Here is an 18,831-nt window from a genome sequence, read left to right on the forward strand (position 1 = left end):
CCCAGTTTGTGTCTAGATTTTGGCGGACATTTTGTGCCAAGATGGGCATTGATTTGTCTTTCTCGTCTGCATTCCATCCTCAGACGAATGGCCAGACGCAGCGAACTAATCAGACCTTGGAAACTTATTTGAGGTGTTTTGTTTCTGCTGACCAAGATGACTGGGTTGCTTTTTTGCCACTGGCCGAATTTGCTCTTAATAATCGGGCTAGTTCTGCCACGTTGGTCTCTCCTTTTTTTTGTAATTCGGGGTTTCATCCTCGTTTTTCCTCTGGTCAGGTGGAGTCTTCGGATTGTCCTGGAGTGGACGTGGTGGTGGACAGGCTACATCAAATTTGGAATCAGGTGGTGGACAATTTGAAGTTATCTCAGGAGAAGACTCAGCAGTTTGCTAATCGCCGTCGCCGCGTGGGTCCCCGACTTCTTGTTGGGGATTTGGTGTGGTTGTCTTCTCGTTTTGTCCCTATGAAGGTCTCTTCTCCTAAGTTCAAGCCTCGGTTCATCGGTCCTTATAGGATCTCGGAGATTCTTAACCCTGTATCTTTTCGTTTGGATCTCCCAGCATCGTTTGCTATTCATAATGTGTTCCATCGGTCGTTGTTGCGGAGGTATGAGGTGCCCGTTGTTCCTTCGGTTGAGCCTCCTGCTCCGGTGCTGGTGGAGGGAGAATTGGAGTATGTTGTTGAGAAGATCTTGGATTCTCGTGTTTCCAGACGCAAACTCCAGTATTTGGTTAAGTGGAAGGGTTATGGTCAGGAGGATAATTCTTGGGTGGTCGCCTCCGATGTTCATGCGACTGATTTGGTCCGCGCCTTCCATAGAGCTCACCCTGATCGCCCTGGGGGTTCTCGTGAGGGTTCGGTGACCCCTCCTCAAGGGGGGGGTACTGTTGTGGATTCTGTTTGTGGGCTCCCTCTGGTGGTTACTGCTGGTACTGGGTGACTTTGGTGGGTTGCGGCCTTTGGTTTCCACCTGTCCATCAGAGGCTGGGTGTTTCCTATTTTACCTGGCCTTTCTGTCATTTCCTTGCTGGCTATCAATGTATTCAGATGTGCTCTGTTTTGTTCCTGCCTACCTGCTCCCAGATCTTTCAGGATAAGCTAAGTGCTGATTTTCAGTTGTTTGGTTTTTTGTCCAGCTTGCTTATTATGTCTCTATGCTAGCTGGTAGCTCTAGTGGACTGAGGTTCTCCCCATGTGCCATGAGTTGGCACATGGGTTCTTGTAATCTCAGGATGGTTTTTTGATTAGGGTTTTTTGCTGACCGCTCAGACCTCTTTTGTATCGTTCTGCTTTCTAGTTTACAGCGGGCCTCAATTTGCTAAACCTATATATATCATCTCTATGTGTGTGCCTTCCTCTCATTTCACCATCAATACATGTGGGGGGCAACTATACCTTTTGGGGTTCGTTCCTCTGGAGGCAAGTGAGGTCTTTATTTTCTCTGCAGTACTAGTTAGCTCTTAGGCTGGTGCGTGGCGTCTAGAACCAACGTAGGCACGCTCCCTGGCTATCTCTAGTTGCGTTTGTCAGGCGTAGGGCAGCGGTCAGCCCAGGTTCCATCACCCTAGAGCTCGTCCGTTATATATTTGTACCTTGCTTGTCCTGTGCTATCCCTAGCCATTGGGATTCATGACACTTTCTGCCGTGTCACAGGGGCTATAAAGGGGCGTTCCCGCCGACCGCCATCTTACTGCTGCTGATCTGAGCGTAGGGAGAGGTGCCGCTTCGTCAGAAGCAGGGATAGTGATAGGCAGGGTACATAAAGCCACAAACCGCTTGTGCTGTAGCGATTTCCACTGTCCAACACCACCTTTTGTTTGCAGGGACAGTGGAAGCTACTTTTTTTTTCCTCAGCGCTGTAGCTCATTGGGCTGCCCTAGAAGGCTACCTGATAGCTGCGTTGCTTTGTGTGTACGCCGCTGTGCAAACCAACTGCTTTTTTCAAAGCACAAATCCTGTTGTTCCTTCCTTTCTGCACAGCTATCTTGTTTGTTTGTCCACACTTTTGTGTGCAGCAGTCCTTTTTATAGCTGCCTGCCATACTTTCCTGAGATTACTGCAGGGAGATAAAGATTGGCAAGTCTGCCTCTGTGCCAGTCCTGTGTGTGGCATATGTCTCTCATTGTGTGCCTCCGAAAACCACTGTGTAATACTGGGCCTTTTTTTTTTTTTTCTAAATTCTCCCTTTAAAAAAAAAAAAATTAGTGTGAGATAAAGATTGGCAAGTCTGCCTCTGTGCCAGTCCTGTGTGTGGCATCTGTCTCTCATTGTGTGCCACCGAAAACCACTGTGTAATACTTGGCCATTTATTTTTTGGGGTAAATTCTCCCTGTAAAAAAAAAAAATAATTAGTGGGAGATAAAGATTGGCAAGTCTGCCTCTGTGCCATTGCTGTGTGTGGCATCTGTCTCTCATTGTGTGCCACCAAAAACCACTGTGTAATACTGGGCCATTTTTTTTGGGGGGGGAAATTCTCCCTGTAAAAAAAAAAAAATAATTAGTGTGAGATAAAGATTGGCAAGTCTGCCTCTGTGCCAGTCCTGTGTGTGGCATCTGTCTCTCATTGTGTGCCACCGAAAACCACTGTGTAATACTTGGCCATTTATTTTTTGGGGTAAATTCTCCCTGTAAAAAAAAAAAATAATTAGTGGGAGATAAAGATTGGCAAGTCTGCCTCTGTGCCAGTCCTGTGTGTGGCATCTGTCTCTCATTGTGTGCCACCAAAAACCACTGTGTAATACTGGGCCATTTTTTTTGGGGGGGGAAATTCTCCCTGTAAAAAAAAAAAAATAATTAGTGGGAGATAAAGATTGGCAAGTCTGCCTCTGTGCCATTGCTGTGTGTGGCATCTGTCTCTCATTGTGTGCCACCGAAAACCACTGTGTAATACTGGGCAATTTTTTTGGGGGGGGGGTAAATTCTCCCTGTAAAAAAAAAAATATTAGTGGGAGATAAAGATTGGCAAGTCTGCCTCTGTGCCAGTCCTGTGTGTGGCATCTGTCTCTCATTGTGTGCCACCGAAAACCACTGTGTAATACTTGGCCATTTATTTTTTTGGGTAAATTCTCCCTGTAAAAAAAATATTAGTGGGAGATAAAGATTGGCAAGTCTGCCTCTGTGCCAGTCCTGTGTGTGGCATCTGTCTCTCATTGTGTGCCACCGAAAACCACTGTGTAATACTGGGCCATTTTTTTTGGGGGGGGGAAATTCTCCCTGTAAAAAAAAAAATAATAATTAGTGGGAGATAAAGATTGGCAAGTCTGCCTCTGTGCCATTGCTGTGTGTGGCATCTGTCTCTCATTGTGTGCCACCGAAAACCACTGTGTAATACTGGGCCATTTTTTTGGGGGGGGTAAATTCTCCCTGTAAAAAAAAAAATATTAGTGGTAGATAAAGATTGGCAAGTCTGCCTCTGTGCCAGTCCTGTGTGTGGCATCTGTCTCTCATTGTGTGCCACCGAAAACTACTGTGTAAGACTTGGCCATTTATTTTTTGGGGTAAATTCTCCCTGTAAAAAAAAAATATTAGTGGGAGATAAAGATTGGCAAGTCTGCCTCTGTGCCAGTCCTGTGTGTGGCATCTGTCTCTCATTGTGTGCCACCGAAAACCACTGTGTAATACTTGGCCATTTATTTTTTGGGGTAAATTCTCCCTGTAAAAAAAAATATTAGTGGGAGATAAAGATTGGCAAGTCTGCCTCTGTGCCATTGCTGTGTGTGGTGTTGTGAACTCTGTTTTTGGGCTCCCTCTTGTGGTCACAAGTGGTACTGTGTGAGGGCTGTCTTTGGGCTCCCTCTGGTGGCTCTTTGTGTCTTTCTGCAGGTCTGAGGCGGATCAGCTGTCTCGTTATCTGTTAGCTGGTTTCCTATTTAGCTCACATGGACTTTCAGTGTTTGCCTGCTGTCGATGTATTCAGTGCTATCTTGATCCTCCTGAATTCCTTCGCTATCAGTCTCTCCAAGAGAAGCTAAGTTTTCTGTTTGGTTATTTTTTGCTCATTAGTGTTCAATATTTTTCTTGGTTATTGACTTGTCCTTGTCCAGCTTGCTAATATGTGATTTCCTTGCTTGCTGGTAGCTCTAGGGGGCTGAGTTTCTCCCCTCACACCGTTAGTTGGTGTGGGGGTTCTTGTGTTCTCAGCGTGGATATTTTGTATAGGGTTTTTTACTGACCGCACAGTTCCCTGCCTGTCTTCTGCTATCTAGTATTAGTGGGCCTCATTTGCTGAATCTGTTTTCATTTCTACGTTTTGTATTTTCCCCTTATCTTACCGTTAATATTTGTTGGGGGCTTACTATATCTTTGGGGTAATTTCTCTGAGGCAAGTGAGGTCTTACTTTCTCTATAGGGATAGCAAGTTTCTCAGGCTGCGTCGAGACGTCCAGGAATTTAGGCACGTTCACCGGCTACCTTCAGTGTGTTTGGTTAGGATCAGGTTTTGCGGTCAGTCCAGTTACCACCTCCCTAGAGCTCGTTCTATGTTCAGTAACTTAGCTAGTTCATTCTGTGATCCTCAGCCACTACGGATCATAACAGTACAGCAGGCCATAAAGTGTTTAATGCATCGCAGAAGTGGGAAAAGAGAAGCCCTGAGTACTTTTTTTTTTTTCCTCTCCCTTTGCTGTAGTCTGTCCAGCTTCTCTCATCCCCTTAATCTCTGGGTGGCTTTGAGTTCAGCTGCAGACATGGATATTCAGAGTCTGACTTCTAGTGTGGATCATCTTGCTGCAAGGGTGCAAAGCATTCAGGATTTTGTTGTTCACAGTCCTATGTCTGAGCCAAAAGTACCTATTCCTGAGTTGTTTTCTGGAGATAGATCTAGGTTTCTGAATTTTAAGAATAATTGTAAATTATTTCTTTCTTTGAGACCTCGTTCCTCTGGTGATTCCGCTCAGCAAGTTAGAATTGTTATCTCCCTGTTACGTGGCGACCCTCAAGATTGGGCTTTCTCCCTGGCGCCAGGAGATCCTGCATTGCTGAATCTGGATGCGTTTTTTCTGGCGCTTGGTTTGCTTTATGAGGAACCTAATCTTGAGAACCAGGCAGAAAAGGCCTTGCTGGCTCTCTCTCAGGGCCAGGATGAAGCTGAGGTGTATTGTCAAAAATTTCGGAAATGGTCGGTGCTTACTCAATGGAATGAGTGTGACCTGGCTGCAAATTTCAGAGAAGGTCTTTCTGAAGCCATTAAGAATGTTATGGTGGGGTTCCCCACGCCTGCAAGTCTGAATGACTCAATGGCTTTGGCCATTCAGATTGATCGGCGTTTGCGGGAGCGCAAATCTGCGCACCATCTGGCGGTGTTTTCAGAACAGAGACCTGAGTCTATGCAATGTGACCGAATTCTGACCAGAATTGAGCGGCAAAATCATAGACGTCAAAATGGGTTGTGCTTTTACTGTGGTGATTCAACTCATGTTATCTCAGCATGCTCTAAGCGCGTAAAAAAAATCGCTAAATCTGTCACCGTTGGTACTATACAGCCTAAATTCATTTTGTCTGTTACTTTAATTTGTTCGTTGTCATCCTACTCGGTTATGGCTTTTGTGGATTCAGGTGCTGCCCTGAACCTGATGGATTTGTCGTTTGCCAGGCGCTTTGGTTTTGTTCTGGAGCCTTTAGAATTCCCTATTCCACTGAGGGGAATTGATGCTACACCATTGGCTGAGAATAAGCCTCAGTATTGGACTCAAGTGACCATGTGCATGACTCCTGTACATCAGGAGGTGATTCGCTTTCTTGTGCTGCATAATTTGCATGATGTTGTCGTTTTGGGTCTACCATGGCTCCAGGCCCATAATCCAGTTCTGGATTGGAAAGCTATGTCTGTTTCAAGTTGGGTTGCCAGGGGATTCATGGCGATGCTCCTTTGGTGTCAATTGCTTCTTCCACTCCTTCTGAGGTTCCTGAGTTTTTGTCGGACTACCAGGATGTATTTGATGAGCCCAGATCCGGTGCCCTGCCTCCTCACAGGGATTGTGCTATAAATTTGATTCCTGGTAGTAAGTTCCCTAAGGGACGACTTTTTAATTTGTCTGTACCAGAACATGCCGCGATGCGGAGTTATATAAAGGAGTCTTTAGAGAAGGGACATATTCGCCCGTCCTCATCCCCTCTTGGTGCAGGATTCTTTTTTGTGGCCAAAAAGGATGGTTCTCTGAGACCTTGTATAGATTATCGTCTTCTAAATAAAATCACGGTCAAATTTCAGTATCCTTTGCCATTATTATCTGATCTGTTTGCTCGGATTAAGGGGTCCAGTTGGTTCTCCAAGATAGATCTTCGTGGTGCGTATAACCTTGTGCGTATTAAGCAGGGGGATGAATGGAAAACAGCATTTAAAACGCCCGAAGGCCATTTTGAGTACTTGGTGATGCCTTTTGGACTCTCTAATGCTCCTTCTGTGTTCCAGTCCTTCATGCATGACATCTTCCGAGAATATCTGGATAAATTTATGATTGTGTATCTGGATGACATTTTAGGTCTTTTCTGAGGACTGGGAGTCCCATGTGAAGCAGGTCAGGATGGTATTTCAGGTCCTGCGTGCTAATGCGTTATTTTTGAAGGGCTCAAAATGTCTCTTCAGAGTACAGAAGGTTTCCTTTTAGGGTTTTATTTTTTCTCCTTCTACTATTGAGATGGACCCAGTCAAGGTCCAGGCTATTCATGACTGGACTCAGCCTACATCTGTTAAGAGTCTTCAGAAGTTCTTGGGTTTTGCTAATTTTTACCGTCGCTTCATTGCTAATTTTTCTGGTGTGGTTAAACCCTTGACGGATTTGACCAAGAAAGGTTCTGATGTGACTAATTGGTCTCCTCCGGCCGTGGAAGCCTTTCGGGAGCTGAAGCGCCGGTTTTCTTCGGCTCCAGTTTTGTGTCAGCCTGATGTCTCTCTTCCTTTTCAGGTCAAGGTTGATGCTTCTGAGATTGGAGCAGGGGCTGTTTTGTCACAGAGAAGCTCTGATTGCTCTGTGATGAAACCTTGTGCTTTCTTTTCAAGAAAGTTTTCGCCTGCCGAGCGGAATTATGATGTTGGTAATCGGGAGTTGTTGGCTATGAAGTGGGCATTTGAGGAGTGGCGACATTGGCTCGAGGGAGCTAAGCATCGTGTGGTGGTCTTGACTGAACACAAAAATCTGATTTATCTCGAGTCTGCCAAGCGGCTGAATCCTAGACAGGCTCGTTGGTCGTTGTTTTTCTCCCGTTTCGATTTCGTGGTCTCGTACCTGCCTGGTTCGAAGAATGTGAAGGCTGATGCTCTTTCTAGGAGTTTTGTGCCTGACTCTCCGGGAGTTTCAGAGCCGGCTGGTATCCTCAGAGAGGGAGTGATTTTGTCTGCCATTTCCCCAGATTTGCGACGAGTGCTGCAAAAATTTCAGGCGGATAGACCTGACCGTTGCCCACCAGAGAGACTGTTTGTCCCAGATAGATGGACCAGCAAGGTTATTTCCGAGGTTCATTCTTCGGTGTTGGCAGGCCATCCTGGGATTTTTGGTACCAGAGATTTGGTGGCTAGGTCCTTCTGGTGGCCTTCCTTGTCGCGGGATGTGCGTTCCTTTGTGCAGTCCTGTGGGATTTGTGCTCGGGCTAAGCCTTGCTGTTCTCGTGCCAGCAGTTTGCTTTTGCCTTTGCCTGTCCCGAAGAGGCCTTGGACGCACATTTCCATGGATTTTATTTTGGATCTTCCAGTCTCTCAGAGAATGTCTGTCATCTGGGTGGTGTGTGATCGTTTTTCCAAAATGGTCCATTTGGTGCCTTTGCCTAAGTTGCCTTCCTCCTCCCATTTGGTTCCTCTATTTTTTCAGAATGTGGTTCGCTTGCACGGCATCCCTGAAAATATTGTGTCTGACAGAGGATCCCAGTTTGTGTCCAGATTTTGGCGGATCTTTTGTGCTAAGATGGGCATTGATTTGTCTTTTTCTTTGGCCTTCCATCCTCAGACGAATGGCCAAACCGAGCGAACTAATCAGACCTTGGAAACTTATTTAAGATGTTTTGTTTCTGCTGATCAGGATGATTGGGTGACTTTTTTGCCATTGGCCGAGTTTGCCCTTAATAATCGGGCTAGTTCTGCTACTTTGGTTTCGCCTTTTTTCTGCAATTCTGGATTCCATCCTCGTTTCTCCTCGGGTCAGGTTGAGCCTTCTGACTGTCCTGGGGTGGATTCTGTGGTGGATAGGTTGCAGCAGATTTGGAACCATGTGGTGGACAATTTGAAGTTGTCACAGGAGAAGGCTCAGCGCTTTGCCAACCGCCGTCGCGGTGTGGGTCCCCGACTTCGTGTTGGGGATTTGGTATGGCTGTCTTCTCGGTATTTTCCTATGAAGGTCTCCTCTCCTAAGTTCAAGCCTCGCTTCATCGGTCCTTATAAGATTTTGGAAATCCTTAACCCGGTGTCATTTCGTTTGGACCTCCCAGCGTCGTTTGCCATTCATAACGTGTTCCATAGGTCTTTGTTGCGGAGGTATGTGGTGCCTGTGGTTCCTTCTGTTGAGCCCCCTGCCCCGGTGCTGGTTGAGGGCAAATTGGAGTACGTGATGGAGAAGATCTTGGATTCTCGTATTTCTAGACGGAGGCTTCAGTATTTAGTTAAGTGGAAGGGCTATGGTCAGGAGGATAATTCCTGGGTTGTCGCCTCTGATGTTCATGCGGCCGATTTGGTTCATGCCTTCCATGTGGCTCATCCTGATCGCCCTGGGGGTTTTGATGAGGGTTCAGTGACCCCTTTTCAAGGGGGGGTACTGTTGTAAACTCTGTTTTTGGGCTCCCTCTTGTGGTCACAAGTGGTACTGTGTGAGGGCTGTCTTTGGGCTCCCTCTGGTGGCTCTTTGTGTCTTTCTGCAGGTCTGAGGTGGATCAGCTGTCTGGTAATCTGTTAGCTGGTTTCCTATTTAGCTCACCTGGACTTTCAGTGTTTGCCTGCTGTCGATGTATTCAGTGCTATCTTGATCCTCCTGAATTCCTTCGCTATCAGTCTCTCCAAGAGAAGCTAAGTTTTCTGTTTGGTTATTTTTTGCTCATTAGTGTTCAATATTTTTCTTGGTTATTTACTTGTCCTTGTCCAGCTTGCTTCCCTGCCTGTCTTCTGCTATCTAGTATTAGTGGGCCTCATTTGCTGAATCTGTTTTCATTTCTACGTTTTGTATTTTCCCCTTACCTCACCGTTAATATTTGTTGGGGGCTTACTATATCTTTGGGGTCATTTCTCTGAGGCAAGTGAGATCTTACTTTCTCTATAGGGGTAGCAAGTTTCTCAGGCTGCGTCGAGACGTCCAGGAATTTAGGCACGTTCACCGGCTACCTTCAGTGTGTTTGGTTAGGATCAGGTTTTGCGGTCAGTCCAGTTACCACCTCCCTAGAGCTTGTTCTATGTTTAGTAACTTAGCTAGTTCATTCTGTGATCCTCAGCCACTAAGGATCATAACAGTGTGGCATCTGTCTCTCATTGTGTGCCCCCAAAAACCACTGTGTAATACTGGGCCATTTTTTTTTTGGGGGGGGGTAAATTCTCCCTGTAAAAAAAAAAATATTAGTGGGAGATAAAGATTGGCAAGTCTGCCTCTGTGCCAGTCCTGTGTGTGGCATCTGTCTCTCATTGTGTGCCACCGAAAACCACTGTGTAATACTTGGCCATTTGTTTTTTGGGGGTAAATTCTCCCTGTAAAAAAAAAATTATTAGTGGGAGATAAAGATTGGCAAGTCTGCCTCTGTGCCAGTCCTGTGTGTGGCATCTGTCTCTCACTGTGTGCCACCGAAAACCACTGTGTAATACTTGGCCATTTATTTTTTGGGGGTAAATTCTCCCTGTAAAAAAAAAAATTATTAGTGGGAGATAAAGATTGGCAAGTCTGCCTCTGTGCCATTGCTGTGTGTGGCATCTGTCTCTCATTGTGTGCCACCGAAAACCACTGTGTAATACTGGGCCATTTTTTTGGGGGGGTAAATTCTCCCTGTAAAAAAAAAAATATTAGTGGGAGATAAAGATTGGCAAGTCTGCCTCTGTGCCAGTCCTGTGTGTGGCATCTGTCTCTCATTGTGTGCCACCGAAAACCACTGTGTAATACTGGGCCATTTTTTGGGGAGGGGGTAAATTCTCCCTGTAAAAAAAAAACAAATTAGTGGGAGATAAAGATTGGCAAGTCTGCCTCTGTGCCAGTCCTGTGTGTGGCATCTGTCTCTCATTGTGTGCCACCGAAAACCTACTGTGTAATAATGTTTTTTTTTGTTGTTTTTTTTAAATTCTCCCATAAAAAAAAAAAAATAGTGGGAGATTAAGATTGGCATTTCTGCTTGAGTGCTGGTCCTGTGTGTGCCATCTGTCTCAAATTATTGGGGCACAGGAAACCAAGTGTGTAACATTGGGCCTGATTTTCCTTTCAGTGTCAGGCACCTATAAAGGTATATATAAATCCTACAGAAGTTTGAGTTCACCTTACAAGTTGTTTTAAAGTAACAAATACCGTTACTTTGGTTACGTTTTGCAAACAATGAGGAAGTCTAGTGGAAGAGGTCGTGGCCGTGGGTGGTCATTGTCAGCTGGTAATGATGGTAGTGGTGGTGGAGCATCAGGTGGTCGTGGTAAAAGCAGTACAGCACCTAAGTCTCGAGTTGTTGAGCCAGGTTCGTTGTCTGGCTACACAAGGCCTCGAACGCTCTCTTTTCTGGGAGTAGGAAAACCACTTTTGAAGCCGGAGCAGGAGGAACAAGTATTGGCTTTCATTGCTGACTCTGCCTCTAGCTCTTTCGCCTCCTCCTCGGAAAGTGCCAAATGTCAGAGCAGTGCATCGTCAGTGGATGCTCCCGGACAGGAACAAGTCGCTTCCTTGTGTCCTTCACCCAGAACAACAGTGAAGGATGCGTCAGTCGACAGAACAGGTTACTCCATGGAGCTCTTTACACATACCATTCCTGGGTTAGACAGTGAAACAGTTAACAGGCCATGCCCATTCGAAGTTGAATCGGACATGGAGTGCACAGATGCACAGCCACAGCCAGATTACTATGCTGTTCCTTTGACTCAGACCAGAACATTGCCCTCGCAGTGTACTGAGGCAGAATCAAACCCAGCGGAGACTATGGTGCCCCGTCACGAACGCAATACCACCGGCTTACACGGTGACACAGACGAAGTTGCACACGACATAGAAGAGGAGGTCATAGATGACCTAGTTGTTGACCCCGATTGGCAGCCATTGGGGGAACAGGGTGCAGGCAGCAGTAGTTCTGAAGCGGAGGAGGAGGAGCCGCAGCAGGCATCAACATCACAACAGGTTCCATCTGCCGGGCCCGTATCTGGCCAAAAACGCGTGGCAAAACCAAAACCAGTTGGAGGACAGCGTGGCCATCCGGTTAAAGAAGCTCAGTCTGCAATGCCTGAAAAGGTATCCGATAGTAGAAAGAGTGCAGTCTGGCATTTTTTTAAACAACATCCAAATGATCAGCGCAAAGTCATCTGTCAAAAATGTTCAACTACCTTAAGCAGAGGTCAGAATCTTAAAAGTCTAAATACAAGTTGCATGCATAGACACTTATCCACCATGCATTTGCCAGCCTGGTCTAACTATTAAACGTCCCTAAAGGTTGCAGCACCCTCGGCCAATGAAGCTAGTCAGCAACGCTACATCCCTTCCCTCACTGTAAACCCACCATTTCCCGCACCACCTGCAGTATCTGTGCAGCTTTCATCGCCAGGCCAAAGCAGTCAGGGAATCACCAGGTTTGCAGTAGGAAACACTGCATGTAGGGCAGCGGCAAGAATACTATCTCCAACCCTCTCTCAGTCACCCATGTCCACCGGCACCACCGCTAGTTCCACGATCTCCAGCTCTCCAGTCCAGCTCACCCTACATGAGACTCTTGTTAGGAAAAGGAAGTACTCATCCTCGCATCCGCGTACACAGGGTTTGAACGCCCACATTGCTAGACTAATCTCATTAGAGATGATGCCCTACCGGTTAGTTGAAAGCGAAGCTTTTAAAGCGCTGATGGACTACGCTGTACCACGCTACGAGCTACCCAGTTGACACTTCTTTTCTAGAAAAGCCATCCCAGCCCTCCAACAGCATGTTAAAGACCGCATCGTCCATGCACTCAGGCAGTCTGTGACTACAAAGGTGCACCTGACAACAGATGCATGGACCAGTAGGCATGGCCAGGGACGTTACGTGTCCATCACGGCACACTGGATGAATGTGGTGGATGCAGGGTCCACAGGGGACAGCAATATTGGGACAGTTCTGCCTAGCCCACGGTCAAGGAAAGAGTTGGCTGTAGGCGTTCGCCCCCCCTCCTCCTCTTCCTCCTCCTCCTGCAGAAGCGAGAGCTCGTCCACAGACAGCAGTCGCACATCCACTCCATCCGCAGCTGCCACTGTTGCACACCAGGTGTGCCATTATGGGACAGCTAGTGGCAAGCGTCAGCAGGCTGTATTGGCAATGAAGTGTTTGGGCGACAACAGACACACCGCGGAAGTTCTGTCCGAGTTCTTGCAGAAAGAAACTCAGTCATGGCTGGGCACTGTACATCTTGAGGCAGGCAAGGTAGTGAGTGATAACAGAAGGAATTTCATGGCTGCCATAGCCCTTTCCCAACTGAAACACATTCCTTGCCTGGCTCACACCTTAAACCTGGTGGTGCAGTGCTACCTGAAAAGTTAACCGGGGTTACCCGACCTGCTCCTCAAAGTGCGCAGACTTTGCTCGCATATCCGCCGTTCGCCCGTACACTCCAGCCGTATGCAGAACTATCAGCGTTCTTTGAACCTTCCTCAGCATCGCCTAATCATCGATGTTGCAACAAGGTGGAACTCCACACTGCACATGCTTCAGAGAGTGTGCGAACAGAGGCGTGCTGTTATGTATTTGTGGGAGGATACACGGGCAGGCAGTTGGATGGCAGACATGGAGTTGTCAGGTGTCCAGTGGTCGAATCTACAAGACCTGTGTCAAGTCCTTCAGTGTTTTGAGTAATGCACACGGCTGGTTAGTGCAGACAACGCCATAATAAGCATGAGCATCCCCCTAATGCGTCTGCTGATGCAAAGTTTGACGCACATAAAGGAGCAGGCGTCTGCAGCCGAGGAAGAGGAAATCCTTGATGACAGTCAGCCATTGTCTGGTCAGGGCCGTGTAGAGGACGCGGTAGCGGGCGAAGAGGAGGAGGAGGACGAGGAGGATGATGGGGATGAGTACTTTTTTAATGAGGAAGCTTCTCCTGGGCCAACAGAAATTAGTGGCGTTGCAAGGCCGGGTTAGGTTTTTTTTAAGGGAGACAAGTGACGTAGATTTGCCTGTAACTGCCCCTCAAACCAGCACAACCGCAGATTTGACAACTGGAACTTTGGCCCACATGGCGGATTATGCCTTTCGTATCCTCAAAAGGGACCCACGCATTATTAAAATGATGAGCGATGACGATTACTGGTTTGCCTGCATCCTTGAACCTCGCTATAAAGGCAAATTGCAAAATATAATGCCACGTGAGAACCTAGAACAAATATTAGCAACCAAACAAGCAACTCTTGTAGACCGTTTGATTCAGGCATTCCCAGCACACAGCGCCGGTGATGGTTCTCACACGAGCTGCAGGGGGCTACAGGGCAGAGATGTTAGAGGTGCACAAATCAGAAGTGGCGTTGGACAGAGGGGTTTTCTGACCAGGTTGTGGAGTGATTTCGCAATGACCGCAGACAGGACAGGTACTGCAGCATCTATTCAAAGTGACAGGAGACAACATTTGTCCAGTATGGTTACTAACTATTTTTCATCCCTTATCGATGTTCTCCCTCAACCGTCATTCCCATTTGATTACTGGGCATCCAAATTAGACACCTGGCCTGAATTGGCAGAATATGCATTGCAGGAGCTTGCTTGCCCAGCAGCTAGTGTGCTATCAGAAAGAGTATTCAGTACTGCTGGTTCAATATTAACCGAAAAAAGGACTCGTCTGGCTACCCAAAATGTGGATGATCTCACCTTCATTAAAATGAACCACTCCTGGATTTCAAATTATTTTGGCCCACCTTTCCCGGCTGACACCTAGCTTTCCTATAAAAAGGTCTTGCTTGTGGACTGGTCTTACTGAGTGTTCCAATCTCTTAATTTGCAGCAGCTGTTTGTCCAGCATACGACATGTTTACACCTCCCTCAATGGGAAAATTCCCCCCACGGGGCCGTGGTCTCGCCACTTGGCGCAAGAACCCATTACAGTGCTGTTTGTCTGAAGAGGTGGGTGTGCCCGCTTTTGGTCGAAGGCACTGCCACTGGGTCCCTCATAGTACAATGAAGTGTCTCTGGCGGTGGTGGTGCGCACCCAACGTCAGACACACCGTTGTAACATGAGGAGGCCTGGGACGGTACCGCCGGCCACAAGAGAGTTCCCCCACCAGCTCAAACTGTGCTCTACCACGTGCAAAATTATCTTGCACAGCTCCACCAATGTTTAGTCTATGCGCTGACATCATTCAATGCCTGGCACTGACAATACCAATTTGTTGACATCTATGATGCTAGTTAAAGTAGTCTGGGTCAGTGTCCTATATTGACACCAGTAAATACTTACTGCCAAATTACTTTGTCAGAAGCTCAGCAGATGAGCCCACCCCTGTACCTAAGTATGCCACACTTTTTTTTTGTTGTTTTGCAAGACATTAACATCTATTTATTTTTTGTGAGTGAGTACTAACTGTGTCAGACACTCCTTGCAATCCTCCTCCGCTGACCACAATGCTGCCTGTGTATCCATGTAACCGATTTAAAACTGCCATGAGCATATCTTTTGTTATTTTAAGCCTTCGTTAGCCTGTCTGCGGTCCCTCCTTGCAATACTCCTCCACTGACCACAATGCTGCCTGTGTATCCATGTAACCGATTTAAAACTGCCATGAGCCTATCTTTTGTTATTTTAGGCCTTCGTTAGCCTGTCTGCGGTCCCTCCTTGCAATACTCCTCCACTGACCACAATGCTGCCTGTGTATCCATGTAACCGATTTAAAACTGCCATGAGCCTATCTTTTGTTATTTTAGGCCTTCGTTAGCCTGTCTGCGGTCCCTCCTTGCAATACCCCTCCACTGACCACAATGCTGCCTGTGTATCCATGTAACCGATTTAAAACTGCCATGAGCCTATCTTTTGTTATTTTAGGCCTTCGTTAGCCTGTCTGCGGTCCCTCCTTGCAATACTTCTCCACTGACCACAATGCTGCCTGTGTATCCATGTAACCGATTTAAAACTGCCATGAGCCTATCTTTTGTTATTTTAGGCCTTCGTTAGCCTGTCTGTGGGCCTTTATTAGCCTGTCTGCGGTCCCTCCTTGCAATACTCCTCCACTGACCACAATGCTGCCTGTGTATCCATGTAACCGATTTAAAACTGCCATGAGCCTATCTTTTGTTATTTTAGGCCTTCATTAGCCTGTCTGCGGTCCCTCCTTGCAATACTTCTCCACTGACCACAATGCTGCCTGTGTATCCATGTAACCGATTTAAAACTGCCATGAGCCTATCTTTTGTTATTTTAGGCCTTCATTAGCCTGTCTGCGGGCCTTCGTTAGCCTGTCTGCGGTCCCTCCTTGCAATACTCCTCCACTGACCACAATGCTGCCTGTGTATCCATGTAACCGATTTAAAACTGCCATGAGCCAATCTTTTGTTATTTTAGGCCTTCGTTAGCATGTCTGCGGGCCTTCATTAGCCTGTCTGCGGTCCCTCCTTGCAATCGTCCTCCGCTGACCACACCAATGCTGCCCGTGTACCCCTGGAACCTATTTAAAAGTTCATAGAGCCTATTTATATATTTTATTTAATATTAATAAAACCATGATGGACTACGCTGTACCACGCTACAAGCTAACCAGTCGACACTTCTTTTGCGAGAAAAGCCATCCCAAACCCTCCATCAGCATGTAAAAGACCGCATTGTCCATGCACTCTGGCAATCTGTGAGTACAAAGGTGCACCTGACAACAGACGCATGGACCTGTAGGCATAGCCACGGAAGGTTACGTGTCCATTACGGTGCAATGGGTTAATGTGGTGGATGCATGGTCCACAGGGGACAGCCTACTAAGTCTGTCTGCAGTCCCTAATTCAAATTGTCCTCCACTGTCTAAATCTGAGCTTCAACTTTCTGGCTCTCCTTAAGTGCTTTTTTAAAAAAAATTGGTGATTGGGGTCTAATAACTCTGTCTGCCGCTCCCTGGTGTTGACCTCAACTGAATAAATCTGAGCTTCAACCTTCTGGCTCTCATTTTTTTTTTTTTTTAAATTGGTGGTTGGGGCCTAATACCTCTGTTTGCCGCTCCCTGGTGTTCTCCTCAACTGAATAAATCTGAGCTTTTACCTTCTGGCTCTCATTAAGTGCTTTTTTTATAAAAAATTGGTGTTTGTGGCCTAATACCTCTGTTTGCCGCTCACTGTTGTTTGTCCTCAACTGTATAAAGCTGAGCTTCAACCTTCTGGCTTTTGGCCTACAGTATTAGATATTAAACTGCATTTGGCCTTCAACTTTGGTTAGGGCCTACTAACGGTGTCTGCCGCTCCCTGGTGTTTGTCCTCAACTGTATAAAACTGAGCTTCAACCTTCTGGCTCTCCTTAAGTGCTTTTTTAAAAAAAATTGGTGGTTGGGGCCTACTAACGGTGTCTGCCGCTCCCTGGTGTTTGTCCTCAACTGTATAAAGCTGAGCTTCAACCTTCAGGCTTTCAGCCTATAGTATCAGATATTAAACTGCATTTGGCCTTCAACTTTGGTTACGGCCTACTAACGGTGTCTGCCGCTCCCAGGTGTTTGTCCTCAACTGTATAAAGCTGAGCTTCAACCTTCTGGCTCTCAGTAAGTGCTGTTTTTTAAAAAATTGGTGGTTAGGGCCTACTAACGGTGTCTGCCCCTCCCTGGTGTTTGTCCTCAACTGTATAAAGCTGAGCTTCAACCTTCTGGCTTTCGGCCTATAGTATCAGATATTAAACTGCATTTGGCCTTCAACTTTGGTTACGGCCTACTAACGGTGTCTGCTGCTCCCAGGTGTTTGTCCTCAACTGTATAAAGCTGAGCTTCAACCTTCTGGCTTTCGGCCTATAGTATCAGATATTAAACTGCATTTGGCCTTCAACTTTGGTTACGGCCTACTAACGGTGTCTGCCGCTCCCAGATGTTTGTCCTCAACTGTATAAAGCTGAGCTTCAACCTTCTGGCTCTCATTAAGTGCTGTTTTATAAAAAATTGGTGGTTAGGGCCTACTAACGGTGTCTGCCCCTCTCTGGTGTTTGTCCTCAACTGTATAAAGCTGAGCTTCAACCTTCTGGCTTTCGGCCTATAGTATCAGATATTAAACTGCATTCGGCCTTCAACTTTGGTTATGGCCTACTAACGGTGTCTGTCGCTCCCAGATGTTTGTCCTCAACTGTATAAAGCTGAGCTTCAACCTTCTGGCTCTCATTAAGTGCTGTTTTTTAAAAAATTGGTGGTTAGGGCCTACTAACAGTGTCTTCCCCTCCCTGGTGTTTGTCCTCAACTGTACAAAGCTGAGCTTCAACCTTCTGGCTTTCGGCCTATAGTATCAGATATTAAACTGCATTCGGCCTTCAACTTTGGTTACGGCCTACTAACGGTGTCTGCCGCTCCCAGGTGTTTGTCCTCAACTGTATAAAGCTGAGCTTCAACCTTCTGGCTCTCATTAAGTGCTGTTTTTTAAAAAATTGGTGGTTAGGGCCTACTAACGGTGTCTGCCCCTCCCTGGTGTTTGTTCTCAACTGTATAAAGCTGAGCTTCAACCTTCTGGCTTTCGGCCTATAGTATCAGATATTAAACTGCATTCGGCCTTCAACTTTGGTTACGGCCTACTAACGGTGTCTGCCGCTCCCAGGTGTTTGTCCTCAACTGTATAAAGCTGAGCTTCAACCTTCTGGCTCTCATTAAGTGCTGTTTTTTAAAAAATTGGTGGTTAGGGCCTACTAACGGTGTCTGCCCCTCCCTGGTGTTTGTCCTCAACTGTATAAAGCTGAGCTTCAACCTTCTGGCTTTCGGCCTATAGTATCAGATATTAAACTGCATTTGGCCTTCAACTTTGGTTACGGCCTACTAACGGTGTCTGCCGCTCCCAGGTGTTTGTCCTCAACTGTATAAAGCTGAGCTTCAACCTTCTGGCTCTCATTAAGTGCTGTTTTTTAAAAAATTGGTGGTTAGGGCCTACTAACGGTGTCTGCCCCTCCCTGGTGTTTGTCCTCAACTGTATAAAGCTGAGCTTCAACCTTCTGGCTTTCGGCCTATAGTATCAGATATTAAACTGCATTTGGCCTACTAGTGTGGTTGGGCCCTTAAAACAGTGTCTGCTGCTCCTGGGTTTGCTACTCCACTGAACAAAGCAATGCCGCCTGTTTAGTCCTGTTGCCAATTTTGAACTGCATTTAGCCTACTTTATTCTTTGGCCCTATATCTGTGTTTCCTCCTCATCCTGCCCATTGACCAGCCACTGCTAGATGAGTCTGCTGGTACATTGACCTAGACCACTACATTCCCCTTGCACTCTACACAGCCAGAATCTGACCCTGCTGAAAGTAAGGTTCCCCTTCCCGCATGTTATACCACCTTACACAGGGACAAAGAGGAAGGTGCAGATGAAAGTGCAGGTTCCTTCATCAGGTGGGGGGGCATACTCGTTGGCGATGTCGCTGGCACAGAGCCCCTCAGAGTATGCAAAAGTGTCGCTGCCGGTGGGAGGCGCCCCCGCCGTGCAAACACACCGCTGTACTTTGAGGGGCCCTGTGCCAGTGCCAATGCCAACGAGTGGGCCCCCCTGCTTGCTTAGGATCACAGCACTTGCAAACTTGACATACTTACC

Source organism: Ranitomeya variabilis, chromosome 1, assembly GCF_051348905.1.
Source record: "Ranitomeya variabilis isolate aRanVar5 chromosome 1, aRanVar5.hap1, whole genome shotgun sequence".
In the NCBI taxonomy this organism is placed as follows: Eukaryota; Metazoa; Chordata; class Amphibia; order Anura; family Dendrobatidae; genus Ranitomeya; species Ranitomeya variabilis.